The sequence below is a fragment of the Rhinopithecus bieti genome, unplaced genomic scaffold, assembly GCF_001698545.2.
Source record: "Rhinopithecus bieti isolate Rb0 unplaced genomic scaffold, ASM169854v2 scaffold_31765, whole genome shotgun sequence".
NCBI lineage: Eukaryota > Metazoa > Chordata > Mammalia > Primates > Cercopithecidae > Rhinopithecus > Rhinopithecus bieti.
In genome coordinates, this window is record NW_016813614.1 from 480,732 (window position 1) to 491,355 (window position 10,624).

General features: G+C 33.7%; 1 long non-coding RNA gene across 1 annotated transcript; it reads left to right on the forward strand.

Moving 5' to 3' along the window:
- The first annotated feature begins 3,569 nt into the window (after positions 1-3,569).
- Positions 3,570-10,391, forward strand: LOC108513127 (uncharacterized). Its single transcript, XR_001880800.1, has 3 exons — positions 3,570-3,650; positions 9,712-9,778; positions 10,133-10,391. It is a non-coding gene; the product is annotated as an uncharacterized LOC108513127 (long non-coding RNA).
- The last annotated feature ends 233 nt before the right edge of the window (positions 10,392-10,624 follow it).

Below are 10,624 nucleotides of genomic sequence, written 5' to 3' on the forward strand. Positions count from 1 at the left end.
ACAGTTAATATCATACTTAGTAGTGAAAGGCTGAATGTTCTCCCCTGGGATCAGGAACAAGGCACAGATGTCAGCTCTCATCGTTTCTATTTGACTTTATACTGGAAATTCTGGCTAGGAAAGTAAAACAAGAAAAAGATATAAAAAGCAGATTGGAAAAGAATAATTAAAACTCTATTCACAGATGATATCATCAAAGTAGAAAATCTAATAGAATCTATGCAAATGCTACTAGAATAAAGAAACTGTGGCAAAATGACAATATACGAGGTCAGTATACAACAGTGAATTGTGTTCCTGAATAACTGGAAGCTGAAATTAAAAAAAAAAAAACAACTAAAATAGATTAAAAAATAAGAAATACTTAGGAATGAAATAGGACAAAATATGTTAAAGATCACTACTTTTAAAGTTACAAAATATACTGGAAGAGATAGAAAACCAAAAGAAATAGAGAGATGTACTGTATTCACGAATTGGAAGACTCAGTATTGTTAAAACATAATTTCTCCTTAAAATGACCTATAGATTTATTGCAATGTTAGTAAAATTCTGGTAAGCTTGTTGTAGAAATTAACTGCTTCTAAAATTCATAGAAAAATGCAGAGGATATAAAGTAGCCCAAACAACTTTGAAAAAAAAAATCAAATTTGGAGAACAAATGTTACCTAACTTAAAGAGTTCCTATAAAGCTAAAGTAGATAAGACAATGTAGTATTGCATGTTGGGATAAAGATAAATAAATACATCAATGCAATAGAACAGAGACTTCAGAATTATACCCACATATCTATGATTAATTTTTAACAACAGCGTAAAGGCAATTCAATAGGAAAGAAAATTCTCATCAATGAACACTGCCGAAACAATTGGATAGCCAAATATAGAATGAACTTTTATCCTACCTCATACCATATAATACGAAACCTGAAATTATAAAACTTATGGAAGCAAATTTAGGAGCAAATCTTTGTCTCTTTTCTTAGATATAAAACCAAAAGCATGATCCATAAATGAAAAATTGAAGCATTTGACTTCATGAAAATTAAGAATTTCTGTACTTTGAAAGACACTGTTAGGAGAATGAAAATACAAGATATGGACTAAAAAATTTTGCAAATTTCTTTTTTTCTGATAGAATCTTTAATTCATAATATATACATCAGAATATATATATATTTATAATAAATATAATATATTTATGATATAAAATACATAATATATATATTTCTAGATTGGTAGCACATGTAATCAGGATTTGTATACTATATGCAATTATAAATGGCAATCACATACACAAGGCTGCCCAGCATTATTTGATTATGTGTCATAGTAGATAATATAAATATATACAATAATTATAATAGATTATTATATTATTAGATTATATATAAAATAATATATCTACATCTATATAACACATATATTACATGGTCAGGCACCGTGGCTCACGCCTGTAATGCCAGCACTTTGGGAGGCCTAGGTGGGAGGATCACCTGAAGTCAGGAGTTCAAGACCAGTCTGACCAACATGGAGAAACCTTGTCTCTACTAAAAATACAAAAAAATTAACTGGGCATATTAGTGCATGCCTGTAATCCCAGCTACTTGGGAGACTGAGGCAGGAGAATCGCTTGAACCAAGGAGGTGGAAGTTACGGTGAGCCAAGATCATGCCATTGCACTCCAGCCAGGACAACAAGAGCAAATATGTATATATATATATATTTTTTGAGACAGAGTTTCACTCTTTCACCCAGACTGGAGTGAAGTGGCGCGAATTTGGCCCACTGCAATCTTGAACCCCCGGCCTCAAACGATTCTCCTGCCTCAGCCTCCGGAGTAGCTGGGATTATAGGCACCCACCACCACGCTGGCTAACTTTTTTGTATTTTTAGTAGAGATGGGATTTCACCATGTTGGCCAAACTGGTCTCTAACTCCTGATCTCAGGTGATCCACCTGCCTCAGTCTCCCAAAGTGCTATAATTACATGGAAGAGCCACTGCGCCCGGCCCCATAATATATTTTTAAAAACTTCTAAAACTCCAAATAAAAATACAAAAAAAAATAAATATGGTCAAATGATTTTAAAAGGCACTTCAACAAAGAAGATATATAGATGACAATTAAATACTTGAAAAGATGCTGAACATAATTCATCATTAGTAAGATAAAAATTAAAACCACAATGATTCATTAGTACGTACTTATTAGGATGGTTAAAACAAAAGAGACTGGTCATACCAAGGTGGTCAGGATGTAGAGGAACTGAAACTCTCGTACATGTTCATAAGAAAGTGAACTAATACAACCACTATTTTAGTTGTGTAATATGCTAAACATGCGCTTACTATACAGCTATTGTAGTCTCTCAAAAAATGAAAGCACATGTCCATGAAAAGTCTTTTGTGTAAGCGTTCATAGTAGCTTTATTTGTAATAACCGAAAAACAGGAAAAGGTTCATATGTTAACAAGTGAATGGATAAACAGATTGTGGTAAATCCATTCAACTGGAAAGTGCCTATCAATAAAACAGAATGAACTATTGATACATATAACATGTATAATCCAAAATAATTATACTAAGTGACAGAAGCCAGAAAAATGTACATACTATATAATTCTATTTATTAAAAGTCCTAGAAAATACACACTGATTTATAGATAGAATGCAGGGTAGTGCTTACCTGGGAATGGAGCAGTAAGGAGGAGGGATATATAATAAAAATCATGAAGAAACTTTTAGGGGTGATAGATATGTTCATTATTTCAATTTCAATGATGGTTTCATGGACATATTCATATTCAAACCTTATCAAATTGTTTGTGTGTACATTTTATTCTATGTCAATTATACCTCAATATATCAGTTTAAAATATGAGTGTAATTTAATTGCTTTTAATAATAGCATCTTAAACTTACTTAGGGTTTGCTATATTGCAGACATTTTTCTCTGTCCTCGATGTATATTAATGTAAGCCTTATAATAACTCAATGAAGTAAGGACAAAACGATTCCCATAATCCCTGTTTTCCGGATGATAAAAACGATCTGGAGAAGTGAATTAAATGTCCTGAAAGTCACACTTCCAGTAATACAGCTGAGGGTTTATGCCAGACTGTCTGGTTCCATAGTCCACGTACTTGTCCTCTAGGCTACCCTGCTCCTTGGGGAAGGGTTGAGTTGCTGTGCTAAAATTAGATGTCCATGTCTAAATGTCCTGATGACTATTGCATTTGTTTTCGGAGTTCAGCAAGCCTGCACTACCACGTCTCTTGTATTGGCTCAAATCATCCACTATTTTCTCTGCTGACCTATTTCACATTTCTAATGCATCATGACATTATTTCTATTTTCTGTATAGTCAATTAAGTTCACAATTGTTTATTTCTAATTGGTACACAGTAATTAGATTTGTACTAGATGGCAATTATAAATGGCAACCACATATACAAGAGCTGTCAGCATTATTTGATTATAATGTGGTCATTCAGATGATCTGGGGTATTTTTGTGCTAATATTTTATTATTATCATCAAACTGAAAATAATTTTCAAAAATTGGGTTAGGTAACTTGAGAGCTTCTGAAGGTATGTCTACCATCATCCAAACATCAAAACTCAGTTAGACAGCATTGAACTAGAAGAGGTAAGTGCTGAACACATTTATTTTTAGTCCCTCACCCTATAACTTGGCAGCCAAGTATACCTCTCCACAGTTCTGGTTAAGTAATCACATTTAAGTTTTTTGCCTTGCAACCATGAGCCATTTAATTTCAATTGATGTTAAGTTTCCTTATCTGTTAAATTTAAATCATAGTGTTTTGTTTCATAGATGTTTATATTAAACACACACACAGAGTTTTATAAATGCAATACATACATATATATGTATATACACACATATGCTATACAATTTATATATATATGCTTATATAATTTATACACACACATATATAAATGCTTCTCATATATATTTTAAGGTTGTGATACAATTAAAGAGAATTTCTTTCTTAAATTGACCTCACTTTTTATAACATGAGTTTGTACTCTATGTATTGCCATCTCCACAATTTACTAGCTGTTCCATCTTGGGCAAGTCAGTAAAGTTCTCCCTGCTTTGGATTCCTCATGTATAATAACATGAGGAATAATAACAATAGGCATAATAACAAATGAACTTTCAAAGGTTGTTAGGCAAATTCAATGTGTTAAACCTTTGAAGCTGGTGGAAGAATGTTTGGCCAGTGCTTGAAAACTTCTACAATACCAGTTAGTTCTTTAGGAGGGTTGATATTTTACAAGGACCACCCTCTGGGGATGGAATGTTTTCCCCTTCTTTTTGACAAGCCATGTTTTGTCTATACTCACTCAAATTTTGCATAAGAATTGCTTTTTCCATAATCAAATATTATAAATGGCTTCATTTCTTTAACAACAGAAATTGATTACAATTTACAAAATTGAGCAGGGATGTGGAATTTCTTTTTTAATCTATATTTTTTTAAACTGATAGAATATTGAAAGATTGCCTTTAGACTAAAGTATGCTTTTATGTAATTTAAACAAACTATACCTAAGTATTGTAGTGATGTAGAGTAGGAAAAGTTTTAAAATTTTAGGAGTTTAAGTCAATTATTGTGACTTATTACTAGGTAAAACCAAAAGCTTGAAGATATTCTCTAAATTTTCCTTACATTTTGTGTCCTTAAGCTAAGCTTATAAATTTGATTTTTTAAATATTTTCTTTTGCTTGTTTCAGAAGTTAATAATGGGGTAGGGGATGCAGTAGAAAAAGGCAAGGCCTTTCCATTCTCCTCAGTAGTAGTGGGAATATTTAATACTTTCCATATTTTAGTTTAATTTTTCCCTAGGGTTATCACAGTACACTAAGAATTAGAGAAAATGAACCATCATGGTTCTATAAAATGGTAATATAAGAACCTCATCGACAATAAGAATAATAGCAACAGTATATTAGCTTATTTTACAATGAACACAGTACACAAACTCCAAAACTCCTGCAATCCTCACAACAATCTTACAATGTAAATATGTACTAAAATGCATATGTTTTGCAAATGAGGCAACTGAGACTCCATGAGGTTAAACAATTTGCCCAGCATCATGGCACCAGAGCTAAGACAAACATGAATCTTCTAATTGCTTTTCCCGAACACTTTTCCAGGTCTGTTGTTTTGTTTCCGATTTCTTTCTCATAATCTCTGGCATTGTGTTGACCTTTTAGCCCTGAAAATACTTAGGACCACTTCCTTTAGAACATCACTTAAATCAAATCTTAGGTGTTTACTTTGGCTATACAAGTAGCTCAGAGTCCACTTTCCTATAAATATAGGTTAAGGTCACTTTTATGCCCCTGCAATCAATGAGTATAGATCTTTCTACAAAGTAATCCTATCCATTCAGTACCTCATGAATCAAAAGAACCTAAAATCACCCCCAAATTTGGAAGATGCACAGTCACTTTCCCGCCATCAAATGCTTAGGGTCTGTAATGTGTCTTATTTATTTTGGTTTTGTGTCATTTGAATTTACAGATATTAATATGAGGCTTACTGTCTTTGTCCACTGGGCTGATACAACAAAATACCACAGACTGGATAATTTATAAACAATAGAAATTTATTTCTCACAGTTGGGAAATCTGGGAAGTCCAAGAGCAAGGCACTGGAATTTGGCATTTGGCGAGGGCCTTCTTGTTGCATCTCCGTAACAGGAGACCAGAAGATGGAAAAACAAAAAGGGTGAAATTCTGTAGGAAGTTTATTTTATAAGGACCTTAATCCCATTCACAAAAGGGGAGTCCTCATGATCTTATCACCTCTTAAAAGCCCCGTCTCTTAATAACATCACATTAGCCATTCAGCATCAATACTTAAATTTCGGAGAGGACATATTCAAACCATAGCACTTACTATGTACCGAGTAATGTTCTAAAGATTTTATAAATATTAATTTTTCCAGTCCTTATAATCTAAGTACTATTATTTCACTTATTGTGGTGGTAAGGGATGGAGAGGCACTTACCCAAGTACGCAAGGCTAGTAAGTGGCCAAACTTTGCACAATAATACTTGTAATCTATAGAATCACAGCAGCCTCGAAGAACAACTGGTGAAATCCTACAATTTAGACTGAAATTTGTGCTATCACAGATAGAGGACCCCATACTAACATTCCATCAGCTGAAACAATGAAACCAAGAAATTATCTTGACTTATACAGGGATCTACAAGTCTGAATAGTGGATTAGAGGGCAATGTAGAAATAGTTCAATGAAAGAGCAGAAACTGAATCCATAGCATTATCCAAGGAACTCTTGGCTGTTTTACACACACACACACACACACACACACACACACACACGCATATCAGTTAACTAAATTAAAAATGGAAATTTCGTGCCATCAAATAACTAAATATAGAACTTTTTGGGGGGAAGATTAATTTCTTTGCCATTAATCCTTTTGTAATCTTATTGTCCAGAGTGTAAATAACCCCTTCAGGTATTGTTAGAAAGAATTTGGATCTATTGTGTAGATCTAAATTACATGTGTAGTCATCCTGAAAGGGAAGATAAGTAGGTCTCTCTTCTTGCCTAAAACACATATTTAAATAACAACAACAAAATGACTAAATTTATGTTTCATTAATAAGCTGCTTCTACGTTTTCATATAAACAGTTGGTGTGAAACTTAGAGTATTTTTATTTTAAATAAAGAACAATAATATTTAACAATTTGAGCACTTAATCTGTGCCAGGCCCTTTTCTAAGAGCTTTATGTGATTACCTCATGTAATCCTCATAATGACCCTATGAAGTAGATACTGTTACTACTCTTATTTTGCAGTTAAAAGAACTAAGACAGAATTTAAGTAATTAGTCTTAGGTCATACCTTGACTAATGGGAGTAAGTGGAGCAGAGAGTTAAACCTTAAAAGTCTGACTTCAGAAGTTTGCTTCTAACCATTGATAGGGATGATTGTCAGAATAAAATAACTACAGTTGAAGGACTTAGCATCCAGAAGCCTTGTTCACATTTCTATTTTAATTTTCAGAAGTCCCTGGAAGGTCAGTGAGTATCATCTGTATTTAGGAAAGCAAAGTGAGATGTCTCTCAAATACTAAATAAATAAATAAATAAATAAATTTATCCTATATCCTGTAAAAATTCTACCAGTAAAAACAGCACAATGCTGTCTGAAAATGAATGTCTACTGAAGTCATTTTACGACTATTGCCTTGTGGCTTGTGAGCCCTGCCCAAGCAGAAGATAAGGTCTTCTGTGGTGTTCTAAGAGCCTAACAATAGACCAGGCTTTTGACCAACAATTCCACATTATCAATTTTATTCATTTTTAAACCTCTTAATGGAGGTATTGAGATTCTGATGATGCATTTATATCTAGCTTGCGATTAGCTCTGAAATGTCCTCTTTGCTTACCATCAATTTGATATCTTAACTCTCTTCACACTAGTATCTTACATAAGAATTATAAACATATGATATAGCCTTGTTATGTGCCAAGCACAGACCTAAGCACTTCATGTATTTTAACTCATTGAATCCACACAACTGTATTAAATAAGTACTGTTATTATCATCATTTAAGACGTGAAGATACTGTGGCACTGAGGTTAAATATCTTTAAGGTCACTTATTAGGTGAAATGGTAGAGCCAGAATCCAAGCTTGATAGTCTGGCCAAAAGACCACGTTCATAACCATTATACTGTACTACCACACGATGACTCAACTATTACAAAGCATCATAATACCTACAGTCAACCCCAAGGTACTAACTCATTCACAAAGCGTTTACTGAGCACCAGTTTTTCTAGGCACCATTCAAGGTCTGGGAATACAATGATAAATAAGGCAGAGGGACTTTTAAGAAGAAGAGATAAGCAAATAAATGATTAATTACAATATAGTGGACTAACTGCCAGCCTAGAGCATATAGAAAGGACTGCGGGAGCACAAATACGACTATACTTGGTAGAGAAGCCGCCTTGGAGAGATGGAAGTGAGGAGGGATATCTGAGGGGAAGAAAATAGACGGAATCCCCAATAGAGTTAACAAAGTGAATTACAAAAAACAGAACTCATTACCTTTACTTACCTCAAAGAAAAATTAATGATGCCACACTTCAAGAATATGAATCATTTTGAGTCAGGGTCCTTGCAGGACACATAGAAGTGACAAGTAAGACCATTTAATAATGGGACTATTTGCAGAGTTGTGAAGAGAGTTAAAAACACCAACTAGGGCAGGAGAAGAATTATTAACTCCAGAAGACAGAAGTTTTACTGTCTGTATTCCGAGGAGTGTTTACCATCTGCAATCGAGGGTGGGATCCTGGTCATCGGCAAAGAGATGCTGTTGTCCCTGAAACCTGACAGTTGCTGTAATGGTGGGAAAGGCTTTGCCGCAAAAGGAGCTGTGGCTTTAAATAGAGAAACACAGCCACTGTCTGAACACAGACCAACAGCCGGGGAAAATACAAACTCTGACTTCGTTCTCCTCCTATCCACCGAGCTCCTACTAGTGCCTCCATTGGCCAACCAGAGGGCAAGAAAGTACAGGTGATGCAGGCCACAGAAGTCAGGTTCCTGGTACCTACAGCAGGGTATGAAGGAAAGAGACTGGATCTGGAAAAACAGAGAGCAACCAACAACCAGTTATTGCTCAAAAACGGTACTTGGTTATTCATCGTCTCTAAACAAAACAGGAAACAGTAACAAATGGGCAAAATGAAGACTTTTCTAGAAGAGCTACCAAATTACCAAAATCTACAACATGAAATGGAAGTTGTAGAGATCTTGCGTAAAGCTTTTTAAATACAAAATTCATGTCACTTTTAGTCCCGATTCTAGTACTAATTACTGTTTTGAAAAATTTTAAGCCAAGGTGACTTATTTCCATCTACAGAACCTACTTCTCATAACCTCCATTTTAGAGAAGAGCTCTTTTTTTTTCTTCATATGACGAGCAAAGGTTATTTCTACCTCTTAACATCGGTATGTCTATTTCCTTCCTTCCTTTCCCGCTACTGTTGCTTTGGTTCAAGCTATTATCAACCAAGGCTCCTACTGGCCCTGATAAAAGTCAACTCCAGGTCTCTGAAATGAGAGGCTGCCGTTTGCCCAGAGCTTTGAATATGCTCCCAAAGTACAACGTAAAATAAATTCAGATAATGGCACTAGGAATTTCACAGAGAAAGATCCTTTACTGATGATATTTTCCAATTTGCATGTAATTTGCAATAATTTTAACTGTACAAAATTAGCATTTAATTACCATTCAATCTTTTCTTTTTTGGCTTCTTTTAGGGAGATCCATTAAGGTGAGAAATTAGATGAATCTGGTTCTGCTGAATAAGGAAAATTGACTTTGATCTTTACGTAAAAATTAGGCATTCAAAGAAATTCATTAATCAGCATTAATTAATTTTCTCTCTGACAGTATTTAGTTTCACTGTTTAGTAGTGCTGTGCCTTACTAAACTTTCTTTTACACTGTTCTTAGTAAAGTTTTAAATTGTGCAAAATTTCTTATTTATTCACTCTTTTCTTTGGTGAGCATGGAAAAATGGAGCCAATTGTTAAAGTTGACCCTGGATATCAATAAAAGGGCAAGTGTTTCAAAAGTAGCAACTATCTCTCTCTTTCTCTTCCCATGATACTGCAGAAAATAGAATTTGGAAGGTATTTGTGGAAGAGGAAAGTGGAGAATGAAGAACAGGAAACAGCAAGTGGTAACTATGAAGCTTAATTCTCAGTATTTAAAAATAACTTTTCTACTTTTAGAGTCACATACTAAATGATTGAACTCTTTTTCTGTTACAGTCATTAATGGTACAGAATATTTACTATCGTATTGGTACTGGACTTAGCACTGTACAAAACAATAATAAATAAGCTCACTATCTTCTCTCAGAACATTAGCATTATGAATACATATATATCGTGTGTGTGTATATATAGTGTATATATATGAAATGTGTATATATTTTTAATGTATGTATATTTATGTTCTCATATATAAGTGTATATATATTTATATAATATATATTTTATACACATATATACTTATATATCCTGTTTTTTAGGTTAATATTAGGACACATATGGAAAACTTATGCCACATGAGACACATCCATTGGCATGCCAGACCACCTACAGAACTACAGATGGGAGTCTCATGAACTTTATACTTCATCAAATAGTTCATCAACAAATATTTGAATGTTTACTGTCTGCCCAGGTCTTATCTGTGTTTTCTTAGAAGAACACAAAAATGTAATATGACTCTACCATCAAAAAATGTGTTAATAAGACTTAAACACAGTTTAAAACATTAACGGTGAACATTGCCAACTGTCTATGATTAATTTGTTTTAGAAAATGTGTTCATTGTGAGAATGAAGAAATAAAAATAATTAGACTAATTAGAGCAACTTTTACAAAATAAAATGACTAAGACATTTATGCCTGTGCCAGGCATCCTACCTTTATTTGCCATTTGATACTCACAGTAAACCAATGAGATAATATCACTGTATAGTGTAATGATATGGTATATGATATTGATAATAATATGG